Source organism: Lissotriton vulgaris, chromosome 8, assembly GCF_964263255.1.
Source record: "Lissotriton vulgaris chromosome 8, aLisVul1.2, whole genome shotgun sequence".
NCBI classification, from domain to species: domain Eukaryota; kingdom Metazoa; phylum Chordata; class Amphibia; order Caudata; family Salamandridae; genus Lissotriton; species Lissotriton vulgaris.
Genome location: NC_141696.1, coordinates 105,243,938 through 105,264,967, shown reverse-complemented (window position 1 = coordinate 105,264,967; position 21,030 = coordinate 105,243,938). Strand labels below are relative to the sequence as shown.

Here is a 21,030-nt window from a genome sequence, read left to right as displayed (position 1 = left end):
ACTGCTTAAATGTTATAATGTCCCAGTTCGAAAGCCCTGATGCATTAGCACCTTCAGATAGAAATGCTTTTTTAAAAAAGAAATGTTTAACTTAAGGGCATTGGTCTTGCTACTTGATTTCAAATAGGAATGGTCTTTTTCATCTGGGCTTGAACATGTTGTCCATTTCTCGTAGTGTGGATGTCTGTATGAAAAGCTGCTTTGTTTCCGTAACTTACTATATATATCTGTTTGATGGCATGTGTGGCTGCAGATCCACATGCTTAGCATAAGTCTACCATCTAAAGTTGGGCTCTTAAGTGTGCAAGCTGCTTTTCTTCGAAGAAGTCTTTTGAGTCATGAGGCATAGTTTCGCCTTCTCTTGCTCGTATTGCGCATGGTCATCCACTCCATTGTTAGATTATTTGGGGGTTTTTCCCCGCCATCGGGTTCAGTCGTGTTGTCCTCTGCTCATCACAGTCATTAGGAGCAGTATTTCTAGAAATATTACATAAATATCAAGTTTGTTCAGTGGAATCTATTTGATTGCGCCCTTCGGAGCGTAAATTCTCTTCTACATTTTTTGACGAAAGAACAACCACGGGGTGATGGATCAAACACCTTTTAAAATGTGTCCTTCGTGTCACGCAATATTTCTACACACAGATTTACACAAGGTGTAATTCCTGTTTATCTCCTGATCAACAAAAAGAAACTTGCGTCACTTGCAGGTCATTCTGGTTGCAGAAGTCTTTACGTGATCTGAAGGCTAGAAGACTACAGATATCTTAGCGCACCATCGGAGAGAAACCGGACACTTTCGGTTTGGAGGAACCGGAAACAGAAATGGAGGTACTTTCGTCGGCTACAGACGAGGGTAACTTGTCTCCAGAACAAAGCTCTGACTCCGATGTATAGCATGATGACATCTCTTCAGGGCAATAAATGGAGTAATTTGACCCGTCTGTCTCCACCCAAACAACCAACACCCCAAAAGTCTGCTGTTGGGCCACCATAGCTTACGGGCCATGGTCTACTCTGCACCAACTGGTTGATTACAGAACATCTAACATTGGGTCAGAAGAAACAGCCTAAAGCACAAGTCCTTGATCCGTAACACTCTGCATCAGAATAGACTCGATTTTCTGCAACTAATCTCTATAAAGCAGACGCTACAACACCTTCAGAACCCAAACCTTCGGATCTGAAAAAACGACCAGACTCCGCATCGAAAAACATGTGTATGGAACCTTAACACTCGCATCGAAAGTTGCTGAAGATCAATTAAGGTTGGAACCAAAAAAACAAACAGTTGCTCATTCTTCAGAGACTGTACAGCCAGCTATGTTCCCTTTAGGCTGCACGCCTTTCCGTTTAAAAGTGCCCAGGTTCTCTTGTGATTTAGAAAAGGGGGTGGTGATGAACCGAGTGTCTGAGTTAAACAGACCACTCTTACCCAGTCCAAAGATCAGGGCTTGATCCATCACCGTTATTTATCTCACTGCCCCATCCCAGCTCAGAACCTGGCTATATGCAAATCAGTCTGTCCCTGGCCCAGTGCATCATGGGAACAGGGCAGACTAAACTACCAAGCCAATTCTTCACCAGAAAGGAGACAAGCTACCGGGGACCGGTTTCTGGCATTTCAGCCTTCTTCGGCCCGGCTTGCTTGAATCCTGATGGAGCAGTGAGAAAGGGACTCATGTCTGAGTATACCCTGCCACACCTATAGTGGCCAAAAACGATTTAGAAAAGGGGGTGGTGATGAACTGGGACAGGAACAGACTAATTTGCATACAGCCAGGTTCTGAAACTGGGATGGTGCAGTGAGCTGAAAAACGGTGTTGGATCTAGCCCTGATCTCTTGACTGGGTGAGAGCTTTCTGCTTAATTCAGAGACTCTGTCCCTCACCACCCCTTGTTGTAAACAGGTTCTCTTGTGGGGCATGCACATTGAACATGCACAAAGGGAGTCTTTCTCAAGTGCTCATTTAAAGGAGCGACGGAAAAGTTTCTCTTGGTTGCAGGATCGTGCACTCGCTCCGGCGACCTCTTAGAGAAGTGAGTGCACTCGGGGTATTTTGTTCCAGAACAAACGTATTTTGCAGAAGCCACCTGCTTCGGACAGCTTCTTGCATGTTCCATGTAAATAATTTAGATGTAGGAGGCCGGGAATTCAGCAGGGGGAGCGGGCCTGCGGTTTTGGTAAGGTGTAAAGCAGTCCTGTGTGACTGGTTCCCTGGGGGTGGGGTCTGCTAAAATAAATTGGACACTTAGCAGTCGCTTTGAGCATCGAAGCGTGTTTTGTATGACACAGGCCTTTCAGGTTTCAAGCAGCCTTCCTTGATTGAATGACTGATGCCAGGGGGTTATGTGGGGGTAGCTCTAGTGAAACTAGAAGTGAGTTCACACCAACTACTGTCTTCTTGCCCTTAATGTTGCAGGTAAAAGCAGTTTTTCTCGAATATGTTCAAGAACTCTAAAAGTAATACAGATCAGCAATTCAGTCCTTCTTATATTTCACTTTTTTGCCTTCGTGTTGCATGGTATATCCAATCTTGCTTCTAGTAATATTTTACTTTACCAGATGTGCTTCAGTAAGATATTTTTTCATTCAGCTTTTGACTCGTGTACAGCGCATCGTACAAGCTGAATTTCCTCCAAGTGTTTCGATGGGTTCAGGGTGTGGGTGGGGTTTATTATCGGTGCAAGATGGAGTGCCCCGAAATTGTTTAAAAGCAGTGAGTTTCTCCTAGTGCCTCTCACTGGGTCATTATGGTGTTCCGGAAGCATTCTCATGCAATCTTTGGCCTCTCTGTAGAGCACAGAGTGAAAGTCACATTTGTGTCATTTGGAACAAAGGAGACACATGCACCAAAGGCACTGCTGCTTAAGAAACGTTGAGATATTGATAGTGAAGTATAAGAGGTGTGAGAGTAAAAAAATGAAAAGGGTGTCCTAAGCAAGGGTATGGCTTGGCTCGAACATGTGCATGAGCCAAGTCCTCATAATGTATTGTGTGTAAATTGTGCAACAAACATTATACAAAAATATGAGTCTCTTCAAAATTCCAGAAAGCATATTTCTTTAACATGCGGAAGAATTTCCCTGTAGTAAATCAGAATATTTCACTACATTGAAAAGCATTTAATAAAACGGGCACTTTTTAAATATGAACTTAGAAACAAAATGCCATTAGTGAACTAAGAGTTGTCAGTTGTCACGTAAGCTCTATATATGGCCTATGTTTATATTATAAGTGGAGCAACATTATAGTCAATTAAATCGAACCAGATGTTTTGTACTACACACATCCTCATGTTACATATTCCAAGATACTTTCGTATACAATAATGAAGAAAAAAAGAGGCACAGGAAAATAATATATTTGCTTAAGATCGCACAATTTGGTCAAGATGGGAAGCTAAGATAGGTTCCAGGTTTTTTCACATTGTGCAGTTCTGGAACTAGATGTGTATCTTATTCTCTCTCCTGCTATATATCAAGGGTTATTGTTTATCTTCAATTCTTGGCATAGGAGCTTAGAGTGTGGGTGGCAGGCCGAAGCCACATGAAAGCTCAGCTCGTTTTGGTCTTAAGATTCCAAGATGACCTCAAAGTGAGCGAGAGCCAGGCATCTGGCTCGAGCCTCCAATGGTTCGCCCACCTCTATAAAGTGCTGACAGTGTCAAAGGGTAAAAAAATATTTGTGGTAGTGAGTGAAAGCGTGTTTTTTGTAAGGGTATAAAGAAAACGTATAATGGCAGAGGACATGTCCTGGAAGGGTGTGCAATACTGGACACTCTGAAGGAACCAATGTTCTATAGTGATGGGCAGCTAATGATATAAGTGAACTGGCATTCCCCCCCAAACCCCCCCTCCCCCCTTTTACCACATGTGTTCCCTCAAGGGCAATCTAAAATGGTTATGCAGTTCTGGAGAGGAGGAATGTTGCAGCTGTCCTTAGCGACCCTTGGAACCACCATGTCCTCTTGAAAGAACTGGTTGGACTTCTACTTCATGTGCTGTGAAGGGTGCCAGAAAAGTATACCTCAAGAGTACCCCTGAACTTACAGTATTGTCTGTGGAACCGAAGAGCAGGGGTAGACAGGCCAATAAGCGAACCATGCCACAGCCCTGTTTAAAATGCTCCAAGGGCAAGTCAGCTACCTTTGCAAAAACATGAGCATCATCAGAGAGAATGTTCATAAGAATCAACTGGCCATCCTCAAACAGCCAGTTGAGATCATCCAGGCATAGTGATGCATGGTAATGAAGAAGACCATGGACCTCCCCACGATTCCACAGTAGGTTGGAACAGAAGAGGTTCTCTTTGGCCGAGTCCTGACCATCATGCAACACTTTTGCAAAATGGTCCCAAAAGAGATCAGGGAGATTCAGGAAAAACATTTGTGAAATCTCCTAAAGACCATGAGAGTAACAGGCCAGAAGGCAAGCCGCTTTCATGAAGCAAAAGGGCTAGGCTCCCTGAAAAGAACAACTTCATCCCCATTGCCTCAATCCTCTTAGATTCCGTCTCAGGATGTAGAGAGGAAAACGTCAGGATTATGCTAGGAGTCTCTGTGAGTGAGCCTGGGAAGGTTATGGTGAAGGATGAAGGCGTTGGGTGACCTGATTCACCACCTGAGCAGAAACTGGTTTACTCCATGTGACCAAAATGAGAGCTATGTTGAAAGAGCAAGGGATCCAAAGCAAAGTAGGCTGACTGCGTAATCTCTATGTGGTTCGCTTTGTTTTCATCTACGGGCAAAGGCAATCAAGAATCCTCAGCAACATTGGGTAGCACAGCCATGAAGAAGGCGACCTCCTCTTTCGGAGGTGCTGATGGACTCTAAAGATCTACCGCAGGAAAATCGCCCAGGCCACTTGCTTTCTGCAGAGTCAAACTGTCCCTACCAGATTACCCACTTCATTACCATCCTCATGGTTGAAGGTATAGGCCATATGAATGTGGTCTCATTCAGAGCCTAATATCCTATCAAACCTGCCAAAGTACTTGTCACTAGGTGAAGGCCTGCAAGAACTCTTTCTTCACCAACTGTTGGGCATGGCACTGGGATCATATCAAAATGGCTTTCACCTTTTGGAAATTTGCCACATTTTGTAACACATCTGTGATGGTTGGAACACTGGCAGTGGATCAACTGGCAAGTCCTTTGACAGAGGAAGAGGTTTGGCCAGTTGCATGGCAGTGTCAGGAAGAGCCTGAGCAGGGTAGGCCAGGGCCAGGGATAGTCTCTGGTGGAATCTTACTTGGAAGCGCCAAGGGCACTTGGGACTTTCAGGTGCACCAGAGAAAGCTGGGGGATAAAAGAGCCAGTATGCCTGGATGACAACAAACTGTGCAGGGTCAGCCCCAGGAGATGCAACATTCGATAGAAAGCAGGAGGCCTGGCAGTTTACCTAAGCTCATGTCATCAAGAGCTCTGCCTTCCACTCTTTCATGTTCTTGGCGTACATGAAGCTTCACTTCTTACATGATCCAGAGTTATGTTTGCGCCCCAGAGGCAGATAACTGTTGCTGTCCAATGTCAGGGCATGGCTAGCTCATCTAGTACTGTCTGTCGGGCATAGCTAGCTCAGCAAATCTTTGTTCTCACTTAGCATGCCAACGCATGTAAACTTGGTGTTCTAATGTGGTGGAAATAATAAATGTTATGCAATGGCGAGAAACACCATGTCTAGATCAGCTACTCATGACTTACAAGGGAAAACCTGAAACCTGAAAACTGTTTAATGCTTCCCCTACACTATTCAAAGTAAATTTACTGAATGGTACAGATGTTTGAGTTCTGTCATTTCTGCATATATTTATGCAAGTGTTGGTAAAGTAAATGTCATGGCGAACTGGTATGATCATGTTAGTGTATGATACGTCTGACTTAAATATGTCATTACATACAACTAAGTGGCAAAACCTACTGACTTTGGCATCTCATGCTCTGCAATTACTTTCATAGTGAGTTTTTGCATGCCTTCGGCGCACACAGACTTGGCTACTGTGCACACAGAACCTTTATTGCCGCACATAGAAGCAAAGAATTAGAGGGGACATTGACAGCCAGTACTTGAGTAATTGCATCAGCAGCGGGATTCTTGGCAAAAACACTTTTATTCACCCTGATATCGGAAGAATCTTTACCAGGCCCCCTCAGGAACAAGTACAACCAGCAAAAAGACAACTTCCTTTTCAAGAAACGATATATATTCCGACTGTCGCAAAAAATAGAGGACAAAGATACAAGCCTACTTCGCATTAGTCCTCCTCCAATACCAGATGTACAAACTCAATCACTGCAAGTCACCAATTGATGGCCCTGTAGATTCATCAGAGGGATCACTACTTTTTTTCATGGGATGGTGGGGGTAGATGGTGATGACAAGCATTTATTACCACTAGAAGATGGCTGAGGGGCATTTGACACAGACCCTCAAGATAATACGCATACGTATCTTTATCCATTCAAACCTTCCCATCCTGATGACACCACTACTTACAATGACCTTATAAGTAGGGCAGCTAACTTTCACAGGGTAACACTAACACTACACACTGAGGCAGTAGAATGATTTTCTGTTTGTAAATTTCGTCTGCTCCACATTCCACACAGTACCTTCCCATTCTTAAAGGAATGCTCTGAGATACCACAGACATTTTTAACGACCCAGTTGGATCTAGGATTATTACTCCTAGCATTGATAAGCAGCAGACACTACATACATTGAGTCAACTCACACCAGACTCTTTAGTAGTGGCTACTGCTCGTAAATGAGCAAACTCAAGCAACTGGTGAAGATCCCCCACCAGACAAGAGAGCAAAACGTACAGAAGCAGCTGTATAAAGAGTAGCAGCACAATCGTGCAATCATTGGAGAATTGATAACTACATTGTTCTATCATCACATTCTGAAAGGGCATACTGGGACAAGATGGAAGAAATTCTACAATACCTCCCAGAAGAACATAAAAAAGGGCATACCAAATTGCTTCAGAGGGAAAACTTCTCTCCAATACAAGTAAAAGATGTGCCCTTGATGCAGCTGACATACTTGCTAGGGTTATAAATATCAGCCTTCTACTTAGACGTCATGCCTAGTTAAGGGTATCTGGTTTCAAACTGGAAGCATAATAAAATTTAGTAGCCCTTCCCTTTGATGGGGAGGATCTTTTTGGGCCACAGATGGATACTCTCCTTGAAAAAATGTAAAAAGCCAAAGAACCAGCAAAGCAATGGGAACCTTCAGGCACAATCACAAAGTTGTTTCTTTTGTCATTTCATCAATCATGGAGGATCTAAAACAACCTCCACTGAGACATCCCACCTCATATAATAAAACAGTCAAGCATCCTCCTCTAGAGGATACTATAAGGGATCCTAATGAGGCAACAATAGAGGCAGAGGTAAAGGTTGTTTTAACAAACCCCCTCAACCATGACCAAACCTTGACTCAACCACTATGCCAACCCTCCCACCCCCTCCCCCAACCCCGGTCACAGTACACCTGTCTGGTTAAGTCAACAAAGATTTCTTCCCGCATGGATAAGTATCACATCTGATTAATAGGTGTTGGTTATTATCCAAAATGGTTATTGTCTGGAGCTCACTTCAACACCTCCAAACATTCCACCTCGCACCCACAGATTATCAACAGACTATCAAAAGCTATTAAAAGAGGAAGTTCAAGCTCTACTGAACAAAGGAGCAATAGAGCTAGTTCAATTTCAACAGGGGTCTTCTCCCTTTACTTTTTTATACCCGAAAAGAACAGAGCTCTAAAACCCATCCTAGACCTCAGACCTTTAAACAGATGCATCCTGTCAGAACATTTTCATATGGTCACTTAACAGGACGTCATACCACTTCTCCAACAGGGAGACTTCATGACTGCATAAGACCTAAAAGATGCATACTTTTACATTCCAGTTCAACCAGCAAACAGCAAACAGGCAATACCTCGGGTTTGCTTCAACGAACAACATGTTTGAGCCGTGTGAGCTGTAGATCACATGCTTTGCATACTCCTGACATCTAGTTGTTTTCTCACCTTTCGGTGATAGTGTGCATAGACATGGACTCCATTGTTAGATTCTTTTTTCCGCCATCGATTTGGACGTGTATTGCTGCGCTCCGGTTGGAAACCGTTCTTCGGATTCCCCTTGGTGCGCAATCCACTCTACCCACGTCGGTATTGTTTCATATGTGTATCCCACCACTCATCGTATCGGTTGAAAAAAAATTCTGTTTCGATTGGAAGACTCATGGAAGGTCGTTGGGCCTAACTGCATCGGTCTACCTCGCAGTCGATGGAACGGACTCCATTCAAAATCTGTCCTCTGTGCCACGCAAAGTATCCGCCCACCGACTCACACGAAGTGTGCAACTTGTGCTTATCTCCGGAGCACAACAAACAGGACTGCAACACGTGCAGATAATTTCGATCGTAGTAAACGCTCCGTGATCGTCTGGCTTGTAGTTGTGAAATGCAAAGCCAGAACATTGAATGCATGCCGGACAGCTTCGGTGAAGGATCCGCGCAAGAAAAATTGCACAATGGACCTAGAGGAGCAGAAGAACCTGTATCTATCCCAGAATCGGACTTCAAGCTGGAACACAACATACCCAAAGGTCAACGCCCCTTGAGTACCCAAAACCCCATGCCCGAAATCCATTTCAACCCAAACAAAAGGCTTCAGTTCCACCTCCGCCTTTGGGCCACGGTCAACACCGAAACACATTGCAAGCCTTCCGGCTCGGGATTGAGTTGGCCAAAGTCAGGCACTGAGCCGAAACCTTCGGGCTTGAATCCGAAGACTGTTTCAGAGCCGAAATCCTCAATGCCGAAATCGAAAACTACTTCGGAACCCAAACCTTCCATGCTGAAAAGTCATTCCACCGCGGCACCAAAGTCCTCGGTGCCAAAACCGAAAATGTTACCCTGAGGCTGCATGATCTGAACTTTAGACGTCCTACCTCCCAAATCAGACCCAAAACAAAAGGAACTGTACATTAATCCTTATACAGAACACCTTCTTACTAAACTGCCTCAGAAGCGCAAATCCGAGTCTGAGGATATTTATAATTCCTTTAAAGACGAAAAATGTTGGTACTAACACTTCTCCTCCTCCTCCTCCTCCTCCTCCTCCTCCACAACGTTCCCCTACACATTCAGCACCTTCTCCAGCATTAGAACATTTACATATCTCACCAACTCTCACCCACCACAGCCTGATGATGATTATGGCAATACTCATTTAATGGTAGATCCCTGGAAAGACTACAGTACTGATTCACCTACAGACAATGACCTGGACCTTTACCCTGCAAAGTCTTCCCCTCCTGGCGTCATTGTGGTGTATTTAGAATTACTTGCTAGAGCAGCAGAATATCAGTGGGTACAACTACATAAAGAATCCCTAGAAGAGGATTTCTTGTTTGAAACTGAGTAATACACATAGATCCAGTCACTCTCCCTATGCTCAAAGGCATGATGAGACATGCCGATCTATTTAAAGACCTTGTTTGTTCTCGTATTCTCACTCCCAGAATAGACCAAAAATAAAAGCCTGCTCCGTAAGATCCAGTCTTTATCAAGGGGCAGTTACCACTAGACTCCCTGGTTGTCTCTAATGCCTGTAAACGGGCCAATTCACAAACCTCAGGGGATTCTCCCCCTCCGGACAAGGAGTCAAAATTATTAGACGCTTCTGGTAAGTGAGTAGCCGCCCAGGCAGAGTATTATTGGTGCATTGCCAACACCCAGGCCCCCTTATCCAGGTATAATGGAGCGCACTGGGATGAAATGGAGCAATTGCTCCAAAATCTCCCAGATGTACAAAGGATTTAGTACAAGAAGGAAAGCTCATCTCTAATTCCTTCATTAGATGTTGCGGACTCCGCAGATCGAGAGATTAACACTACTGTCTTACTTTGGAGACGCGCCTGGTTAAGGATTTCCGGTTTTAAACCCAACAATCCATTTGAATACTCCATTTGATTAAAAGCATCTCTTTGGGCCCGAAGTAGATCAGGCATTGGAAAAAAAGAAAAAAGACACTGAGGTAGCGAATTCAATGGGAGCCCTACAGTCTCCTTCAAAGTGTGGCTCCTTCTACCATGGGGGGGTCAAAGACCACATCCTCAGACAATAATGCTGCCTCGTACAAAGGCAACAATCCATCTTCCTCCAAGAGGCTTTTTTAGGTGAGGATACAGAGGGGACAATGGCAAAGGTAGGGGCAAGGGTTCCACTCCATGTAATTCTTGTTCCCTAATAAGCAGTTACTTACCTACCCTTCCCCCTGATCATTTTACACCTGTCGTGGGACGTCTTCTACAATTCCTCCCCATTTGGCAATCCATAACTACAGACAAATGATTGTTCGGTCAAATGAGCGTTCAAAGCTTACCAACAATCCTCCAAACATTCCACCTCGTTCTCACAAAATGTCACCAGAACATTTGCACCTGCTCAAACCGGGAGCCAAGTCTCTCTTCCTAAAAGCAACAATAGAGCCTGTACCATTATAATATCAAGGGTCAGGCATGTACTCCCTGTAATTTCTAATTCCCAAAAAGGCCGGCTCCGTGAGAACAAATCTGGACTTCCGAGAACTAAGGCACTACATACTGTCAGAACATTTCCACATTTAACATTTCAACAAGTGCTCCAACTTCTACAGCAGGGTGACTTTGCTTACTCTAGACTTAGAGGACACGTATTTCCAATTCACCCTGCTCATCGATAGTATCTCAGATTTGTGATAGAGGGTCAAAATTACCAATTCAAAGTACTACCGTTTGGAATTACCACTGCTCCCAGAGTTTTTACCAAATGTCTGGCAGTAGTCCCAGCTCACCTGAGAAGACAGCACATCCATGTCTTCCCATACCTGGATGACTGGCTCATCAAAGCCAGCACTTACCAGACGTTTCTCCAACACACTCATTATACAATTCACTTACTATACCAACTAGGGTTTACAGTGAATGTGTTGAAGTCTCATCTGCAGCCTTCAAACACACAAACTTATCTGGGAGCCACCATTGACACTCAAAGAGCTCTAGCCTTTCTCAATGCAGCCAGTATTCTCAGTATTCAGTCTCTTGTCGCTCGGTTTCAGCCCAATCAATCATTACCAGCAAGAGTCTTCATGTAACTGCTTGCAATAATGGTGTCTTGCATAGTTATCGTTCCCCATGCAAGACTTCACATGTGTCCCCTTCAAGAATGCTTCGCAAGTCAGTGGAACCAGCCGCAGGGTCAATTGACCGATCTAGTGTTGGTAGATGGCATCACCCATCGCTCTCCGCAGTGGTGGAACCCACAAAATGTATCCAAAGGGTGGCCTTTCACCTTTCATCAGCCTTGTTCCACAGACCGTGCTAACAGCAGACACATCGCTCACTGGTTGGGGTGCTTGCTTACACTATCACATAATCCAAGGGTTGTGGAGTCAAAAGCACAAGTCTCCATATAAATCACCTAAAACTACTAGCAATTTTTCTAGCACTCAGCGCCTTTCAAATTCACTTCATAGGCCAAGCTGTCCTAGTCCGCACGGACAACATGACAGCTATGTACTATATACAAAAACGATGGGGTGGTGGGGGGGTTTACACACTCTCCAGCTGTCACTCCTAGCACAAGCCATTTCGAAATGGGGCAAACACCACAAGATTGATCTCCAGGCAGAGCATCTTCCAGGAGTAAACCATCAGATTGCAGACCTTCTCAGCAGACAGAGGCAGAAAATCCACAAGTGGGAACTTCATCCCAAAGTCCTTCTCCTCAACTTTCAGGAATGGAGATTTCCTCACACAGATCTGTTCTCCAAAGCACAAAATGCTAAATGCCCAAGCTTCGCCTCCAGGTTCCCACAACCGCTCTCCTAAACAATGCCCTATAGATGAACTGGTCAGAGATATTTGCTTACGCTTTTCTGCCTCTCCCACTCATTCCGCTGGTAGTTTGGAAGTTCAGGCAAACATCCATCACACTGATTCACAAAGCTCCCATATGGGCACATCACATCAACCCCTGTTCACCACCCTGCTGGAGCTGTCAGTAGTTCATCACCAAAAGCTGCATCTCAACTCCAGTCACTTCACTCGGAGCCATAAAGAAATCAGGCATCCAAATCCCAAAGCACTCAACCTAACGATCTGGCTCCTGAAGTCATAGTTTGGTCATTTGCAATTACCAAACACAGAGATGATGGACAGAGCGCTTAAACTTTTCAGACACTCGCCCCCAGTCACAGATCTGGGTTGAATCCATCATCGTTCTTTAGCTCATTTGCCACCCCAGTTCAGACAGAGCTATATGCAAATCATTCTTGACCCTGTGCCTCATGGGAACAGTCAAGCCCGAACTACCAAGCATCCTGAGATCTGTTTCGGGGTAACACCCCTCATCAGCCAGGCTCGCTTGAATCCGTTGGCAAAGTGAACAGGGGACCCACAAATGGGCATTTACAATTACCACCAGAATGTATGAATATCCTAAAAGAGGCTAGTAAGCCTACTCCTAGGGCATGTTATGCAGCAAAATGGAAACAATTTATCTATTGTAAAAAATAACAATATCAATCCTCTTGATGCTACCGTGCAGAACATCGCCTGTTATCTGTTACATTTGCAGAAATCTGGACTAGCCTACACATCCATTTGCTTACATCTAGTAGCAGTAGCTACATACTTGCAAAACAGACAGCGCTTAACTCTGTTCAGGGTACCAGTGATTAAAGCCTTTATGGAACGATTAAAAAGGGTGATGCCACCAGGAGTCCCACCTGCACCAGTATGTAACTTAAACGTAGTCCTTACAAGGCTAATGGGTCCACCATTTGAACCAATGCACATGTGTCAATTACAATTCCTCTCATGGAGGGTTGCTTTTCTCATCGCAATCACTTCACTAAGGAGAGTTGGTGAACTCCAGGCATTAACTATACAAGCGCCTTTCGTTCAGCTTCACAAAGACAGAATGGTTCTTCGAACCAATCCTAAATTTCATCCTAAAGTAGTTTCTGCCTTTTGTATTAATCAGATGTTACCTTTGTTCTTTCCTCAACCTGGTTCTGTAGCAGAACGAGCTCTACACACAAGTGATGTTAGAAGAGCTTTACTATATTATGTGGAAAGAACAAAAGAATTTTGCAGAACAAAGCAGCATTTTATTTCTTTTTCGCCACCACACAAAGGCAATCCCATATCTAAATCAGTCATTGCAAGATGGATCATGAAATGTAGCCAGACATTATGTGAAAGCAAACCGAACTTGGCTAATACCCCCTAGAGTACTTTCCACTTGCAAAATAGGGGCTACTATGGCCTTCTTAGGGAATATTCGCCTAGCTGACATCTGTAAGGCAGCAACATGGTCTACACCTCACACATCCACCAAGCACTATTTTGTAGATGAGTTAGCAAGGCAACAAGCTAATGTTGGCCAGGCTGTACTTAAAACACTGTTTCAAACATCTACAACTACTACAGGTTAGCCACCGCTTTGGGAGTATACTGCTGTATAGTCAATGCAAAGCATGTTCTCTACATCTCGCATGCATCGAACGGATAATGTTACCTACCCAGTAAGCATCTGTTCTTGGCATGTAGAGCTATAGATTCACATGCACCCACCCGCCTCCCTGGGTACCTGTAGTTGTAGTTTTCACTTTACATTCATACGCATGGACATCTCAATTCTACACTTACTAACTCAATTCTCACCCTCTGCGGGAAAACAATCTGACAATGGAGTTGATGCCCATGCATACTGTTGCCGAAAGGAATCACCTTACCTCGTGACTGGAAAGACTTCTTCGAAGAAAAACAATTTTCAAACATCCAGACCCAACACTAGATGGCAGGAGTATGCAAAGCTTGTGAATCTGAAGCTTTACATGCCAAGAACAGATGCTTACTGGGTAAGTAACATTATTCTTATGCATTCCAGTTTAATCATTCAAATAAATGTGGTTGTTCCTATGGCCATATGAAAAGCAGGCCCAAACGTAATAGTTATATTCAATTCAATTCAGTTAATTTATATAGCGCGCTACATACCCAGAGGCTCTCAAGGCGCTGTGGAATGTGGGGAATTACTTGTCGAATATCCAAGTTTTAAGTTGCTTTCTGAATGCCAGGTGGTTCTGAGTGAGGCGAAGGTGAATGGGAAGTGAGTTCCAGGTTTTAGCTGCCAGGTAGGATAAGGATCTTCCTCCCATGGTGGTTTTGTTGATGCGAGGTACAGCAGCAAGGGCTTGGCGGGAGGAGCGGAGCGTAGCTGGCGGGAGGGGGTGTAGAAGGAGAGTAGTGAATTGAGGCATTCGGGTCCAAGTTCGTAAAGTGCTTTGTGTGCGTGGGTCAGGAGGCGGAATGTTATCCTCTTATTGACGGGGAGCCAGTGGAGGTTTTTCAGGTGACCAGAAATGTGGTCTTTACGCGGAATGTCTAGTATGAGTCTGGAAGATGCGTTCTGGATGCGTTGGAGTTTTTTCTGAAGTTTTGCGGTAGGACCGGCGTATAGGGTGTTTCCGTAGTCCAGGCGGCTTGTGACCAGTGCATGGGTGACCGTTTTTCTGGTTTCAGTGGGGATCCAGCGAAATGTTTTTTTGAGCATGCGACGAATGTTGAAGCAAGATGATGAAACGCCGTTGACTTGTCTGGTCATCGAGAGTGAGGAGTCCAGGATGATGCCCAGGTTCCGTGCGTGGTCAGTAGGGATGGGTGCTTTTCCAAGGGACTCTGGCCACCGCGAGTCGTCCCAGGCGGAGGGGGAGGTACCTAAGATAAGGACTTCTGTTTTGTCGGAATTCAGTTTCAGACGGCTGTGCTTCATCCACTCGGCTACTTCTTTCATTCCTTTATGTAGGTTGGTTTTGGCGGTGTTAGGGTCTTTGGTGAGTGAGAGGATCAGTTGAGTGTCATCAGCGTAGGAGATGATGTTGAGGTTGTGTTGACGTGCGATGGCCGCGAGGGGGCTCATGTATACGTTGAAAAGGGTGGGACTGAGTGAGGATCCTTGTGGCACGCCGCAAATGACTTCAGTGGCCTCTGATTTGAAAGGTGGGAGGCGGACTCTCTGTGTTCTTCCGGTAAGGAATGAGGTGATCCACTCCAGTGCTTTTCCTTGGATTCCGATGTTTCTGAGGCGTTGTAACAGGGTGCTATGACAGACTGTGTCGAAGGCTGCAGAGATGTCGAGGAGGATGAGGGCGACAGTGTCCCCATTGTCCAGTAGAGTACGAATGTCGTCTGTTGCTGCGATGAGTGCGGTCTCAGTGCTGTGTTTGGCTCGGAAGCCGGACTGTGAGGAGTCGAGGGATTTGTTAGTTTCGAGGAAGGCGGCGAGCTGGTTGTTGACAGCTTTCTCGATGACTTTGGCCGGGAATGGAAGGAGCGATATGGGGCGGTAGTTTTTGAGTTCGGTGGGGTCAGCTGTGGGTTTTTTCAGAAGGGCGCTGAGTTCGGCGTGTTTCCAGATTTCTGGGAAGGTGGCGGAGTTGATGATGTCTCGGAGGTGTGGTGCAATGATGGAATCTGCTTTGTTGAAGATGTGGTGAGGGCATGGGTCTGTGGGAGATCCTGAGTGGATGGAGTTCATCAGGCGAATGGTGTCCTCAGTGGAGATTGGGTTCCAGTCATTAAGGATGTTCAAGGGCGGTGAAGGTACCGTGGAGGGTTGGGTGGGTTGGTCTCCGGGTTGGTTGTCAAAGCTGCTGTGGATGTCTGCGATTTTGTCGTGGAAGAACGAAGCTAAGGAGTCGCAGAGGGCTTGGGAGGGAGTGATGTCGTTGGAGTTGGCAGTGGGGTTGGTGAACTCTTTGACGATGTTGAATAATTCCTTGCTGTTGTGGGCGTTGTTGTCAAGTCGGTCTTTGAAAGCGGCTTTCTTGGCAGTTCGGATCAATTGGTGGTGTATGCGGGTGGCGTTTTTGAAGGCGTTCCTGGTGCTGGTGTTAGGGTCTTTTTTCCATGCCTTCTCAAGGGAGCGACAGAGTTTCTTGGATTTCTTAAACTCATCGTTGAACCAGGGGGCGTTTTTGTTGCTGAAGTTTGATTTGACGTTTTTTCAGGGGAGCAAGTTTGTCGGCGCTGTTGGTTAGCCATTGAGTGAGGTTAATGGCTGCTCGGTTGGGGTTCGAGGAGTGGGCAGGGGGGTTTTGAAGAAGCGATGAGGAGATCTGGTCGATGGTGATTTTGTTCCAGTTTCTTCGCAGAGTAGGTTGAGGATGGTTGTGGGTTGTGGCCTTTTCGTAGATAAAGTGAACGCAGCTGTGGTCCGTCCAATGGAGCGCAGTGGTGTGACTGAAGGAGATATGTTTGAGGAGGTCATGTAATGAACAATCTGATAGACTACTAGCCGCAGATTCCTTAACGTAGAATTATCCCCAGGCGTGAGACTGAATACGGAAAACTTTGCCACAGCCTCCCTGCGCGCCGGGGGGACAGCACCACGTGACTCCGCCCTGACGTCGTTCGCGACGTCAGCGAGGATACACAAGTCCTGACCCAGCACACCTATGTCACTTTTTTCTATTTCCGCGTGCAACGTGGTTCCGGATTCTGTCCTGGCCTGTTTTCAGGCCTTCCATTCTCTTTTTATGCTTTGCCGTTTGGTGGAACAATGTGCGAATGCTTTCGGGCTTCAAGACCTGTACATCCTGTGCACTTCCATGTCAGTGACGGACCCTCATCTGATCTGTATGTGGTGACTGGGTGAGCACCATGACTCTGAAAGCTGCGATGCCTGCCAACACCTTAAGCCTGGCGGGAGCACCGGATGAATTTGCTGTCGGCAAGCCTGTCCAGGACGATGTCGTCCCAGCGTCCGTCCCCTACCTCAGAGGCAAGGAACCGCCGGAATCGCCTTTCGCCGTGGCTCACCGGCTGGTAGGTCTTTCAGTATGTCTGAGGCCTTGTACTTCCGCGATGGGCGCGGACTCCCCTCGGGACATGCGCCCCCGCTTTTCGCCCTCCTACCTGCCGTTCTCAGGTGCCTGAGATGTGTGCGGATCTCTTGCCTTGTCCGGGGACTCCAGCTGGGTCACCGGCGGCAAAGGTTTTGGCTTCAGGTTTCGGCTTCAGGTCGTGGAGGGGTAGCGCCGTCTAGGTGCAGTACTTCGGGGCTTCCCTCATCGGTGCCTAGCGTCCCTGCCTCGCCGCAAATCCCTGTAGGGCTCCCTGTGTTGTCGCAGGTGGCCGCCGGGCCTCCGGGCTTGGCCCCAAGTCCCTCTCGATTCTCTGAGCAGGCGGCTGCCTCACCAGAGGTCGAGCCATCCCCAGGAGCCTTCCTCCCCGGCTCCAGGGGAGTTGCGGGTGGAGGCCGGGGCCTGGGGCGCCTTCCCGAGCCCCTCTCGGTCCTCGACGCGGGCGGTTACCTCGTCTGAGGTTGAGCCAACGCTGTTTCGGTGCCGCGCCTTCGCCTCTTCAGCGCCGGCCTCGCCCCATTCTCCTAGAGAGCATGTGGTGGCTGGAGTCGACCCGGCACCATGTGGCCCTACTCCGGCACCGGTCGACGTCGATCAGGCGCCGATGGACTCCACGGAGCTTCACCTGGTTCTGGATTAGTCTCCTGAGCTCCCTTCTCCTGAGGTCTGTCACCTGTTGGTGTGTTCCTCCCCGGAGACCGGGTGCCGTGTAGTTGCATTTTCACTGGCATCTTCCAGGGAATGCTCTACGCCGTCCCCACGGCCTAAATACTTGGATTCTTCCTTCCGTGGCTCGCTGCAGGCTTCTCTACCGGCATCTACGCCCTCCCGTGGGGCCCCTCAGGTTCTCCATTCCTCTGTGGATCCTCCTGTATGCCGGGGCTGGCTGCTTCCCCCTAGACTAGGGGATGGGCGGCTTAGTCTGCAACAGTCACCCACGGAGGAATTACTTTCACCTCCGCGGCACCCTACCGAGGCCAGTGTTGCCTTTGTTCGGGCTATTTCCACGTCTGCTAGTATTCTGAGGATGGGTGAACCTGTCACTCCATTTCCTACAGACAACCTCTTGGAGATTCTCCACCAGGGCTCTGGTGGACGGGAGTTGTTTTTCTTTTGAAGCGTCACTCCATAATTCTCTTATGGGGGCTTGGGGCGCCCTGCCTCAGGCGATCCGGTGCCTCAGGCACTACTGCACCGTCATTGTCCTGCTCCGCACGACCCGGTCTGCCTTTCTTTCCACCCTTCTACTCAAGGCGCTCCACTGCGTAACGCCTTTCCGCGTTTGCCTGTGGTGGTGGTCCCTCCGTCTCAGGAGGCCCGATGGCTGGATTCATGGGGACGTAATGTCTTTGCTTCTTCCAGTACTGCCTTGAGGGCGCTTAACACTTTGTGTGTGCTGCCTAGGGCTAATTCTAGCCTGAGGGATTCTGCGCAGTCCTTTCTTTCTCATGTCTCTCATGAGGTGGCCCGTGCTGATCTGCGGGGCCATGTGTTGGATGGTAGAGAGTTGCCCGCTTTTATTCTTCGTGCGGCTTTGGAAGTTGCTGATGTTGTTGGCCGTGCTATGGCCACTCCTGTGGCTCTCCGTCACCATGCTTGGCTACTCGATGCGGTTTTTCCTGAAAATATTAGAGAGCGTCCGGTCGACCTCCCTGTTGATGGGTTCCTGTTGTTAATACTCATGCAGACTCCGCCTTTCAGCGTCTTCTTGTGGGGCTCTGTCGTCCTCCTCCGTAGGTTGGTTTTCTGATCTTTCGGCTTGGTGGGGGATGTTATCACACTTGCTTCTGATATTTGGTTTTTGGTGGGATGTTACATTTTCTGTGAGGGATACTGTGCCCTCTGGGATTCTTGGTTGGCCCGCTCTTCCATTTTTTGGTATGAAGGAGTATTTTGGCTGATTATTAAGCCTTCTGTGGTTTCTGCCGCAGGTCTATGATTTTGTTCTCTGATGCGGGATTGTTTTTTCCTTAAGAGTGGTTCCCATTCTTTCTTGGGACATATCCTACCCTATGTGGGGTACATGTAGCTATTGTACAGCTCTGTCTTATGCGGGGAGGGTGTGGACTCCTCCTTGCGTGTTCTTCGCCCTTCCTGGCGTTCCTGTTTTACGGTGGTGCCGCCTTTGGTCCTTACTATGGCTTGGCCATCCACGGCGTTGTGCGCAGTGTTTCGCCTTTATTTGCCGTTTTGTCTGGTCCTCTGTCTGGTTTTTCTGAGGACGTAGTTTCCTGTGTCGACGGTCTGGCCCATCCTACTTGTTACTCTTATTTTCTAGCCGATCTCACCGCTTCGTGGATCGGTTTTGTCCGGGGAGATCCCCTGTGGGGTCGTTCCAGACGGTTTACTAGCCTTGTCCTTGTTCTGAGCCTGACGTGGTCTGGGCGTTTAGTTGCGTAGCGTTGTCAGCAGCCGGCCGCCCCCGCCTGCTCTTCTGTGTCCGGAGACCTTGGCATGGGCCCTGGCGCTCCTGCTTTTTGCCCTGCAGGGCCATCGGGTGATTATGTTCTTGTCCTTCTTGACTGCCTTATGGCTGAGGTGCTGGTCTGTCTTGACCTCACGTTATGTTGGTCTAGGCTGCCCTGTTCACTGGGTATGTTTCCCGGTGGCAGGCTTTTGCTGTACTTCTGCCCTTTCTCCTTGGAGTCTCTAGGTAGCTCTTGTCCCTCTGCGCTGTCTGTACCTTGGGGCTTCTGGTGGAGGTCCCTGGTACGTTGACTGGGCTTGAGGTGTCCTGGCCTCCTTTGTTTTACCCTTGCTTCTCTTGTTGGTGAAGGCTGGGTTGCCTCTTTTGTCGTTATAACACATCCCCTGTGGGTCAGGTGTTCCTCAATGATGCTGAGGTTCTCGTCAGCTCAGGGCCTGTGATTCATTCCCTGTTGTGGTGGACGGGGCTATTTCCCTGTCCCCGTGACTGGTCCCCTATTGGGGGTCTTGTGCTCTTCTATGCTGGAGAGGTCCTCTTGCAGACCCTCCTCCCCTTTGGGTATGGCTAGAGTATCTATTCTACGTTAAGGAATCTGCTGCTTGTAGTCTCTATCAGATGTACGAGTTACTTACCTTCGGTAACGATGTATCTGGTAGAGATGATTCTAGCCGCAGATTCCTTTACTACCCGCCCTTCCTCCCTGTTTCTGCGAGGACCCTTCTCAGTCTTCTGCACTCTCCTGCTTCAGGGTGGCGGTCTTCTGCGAGTGCCTTTTTCCTGCTCCCTCCCTAGGGGGATGCTCGCCTTGTTGCTCCATTCCTTTCTCCTGGTGATTAGTGGATGAATGCCTGGGTACTTCTGTGCCCATGCATTTGGTCTCCAATGTAGGGTTTGTTGTGTCCTGCTTCCTTGTGTTTCTTGCACTTCTGACTTCTATAGTCCTTGGGGTGGAGGTCCCCTGGCTGGGTTTCGACCCTCTGTTCTTTTTGGGAGTCCCCACGCCTTGCTGGTGTCGTTGGGGGATGACTTGTCATTGATCTTCCATTCTGGCCTGGAACCCTTCGGCCTCTGGGCGATGGTGGAAGCCTTCTTCGTCTGCTGTACTCTTTCTTTTCACATGCTTTCTACTGCCAAGGAGGCTGTTATGTTGGTTGCAAGCTTGCTTACAGTAGCTGTACTCTATTCTTTCATTTCATGACTTGGTGCCTTGGTACCTGGCACTAATTCTGTATGGTGCTGTTCCTCACCATTCGTTTCTTTCCCTTCTGTATAGCTGGGTCTTCGCACACTGTTCCAGTATTCTCACAGTTTTGTTTGTGATGGCTCCGCGTTGTGGCGCAGACAAGTTCGCTGAAGAAAACTGACGTAGGCGTGCCGGTGTGGGACTTCTGTATCCTCGCTGACGTCACGGACAACGTCAGGGCAGAGTCACGTGGTGCCGGCGCGCAGGGACTCTATGGCAGAAAAGTTTTCCGGATCCAGTCACGCCTGGAGGTAATTCTAAGTTAAGGAATCTGCAGCTAGAATTGTCTCTACCAAACACATCATTACCGAAGGTAAGTAACTTGTACTTTAATGGTACTGGATAAAGTGAAGAATTCATGAAATTGATTGTGTATGGATGAAAAACTGTTATAAATCTGTATGAATGGAAGTTCAGCAGTAC

The 21,030-nt window shown here is 47.3% G+C and overlaps 1 protein-coding gene across 2 annotated transcripts in view; it reads left to right on the top strand.

The window, feature by feature from the left end:
* Positions 1–21,030, top strand: part of NUP98 (nucleoporin 98 and 96 precursor) — a 944,939-nt gene that overhangs the window by 852,625 nt on the left and 71,284 nt on the right. The gene's annotated exons all lie outside the window — the stretch shown is intronic.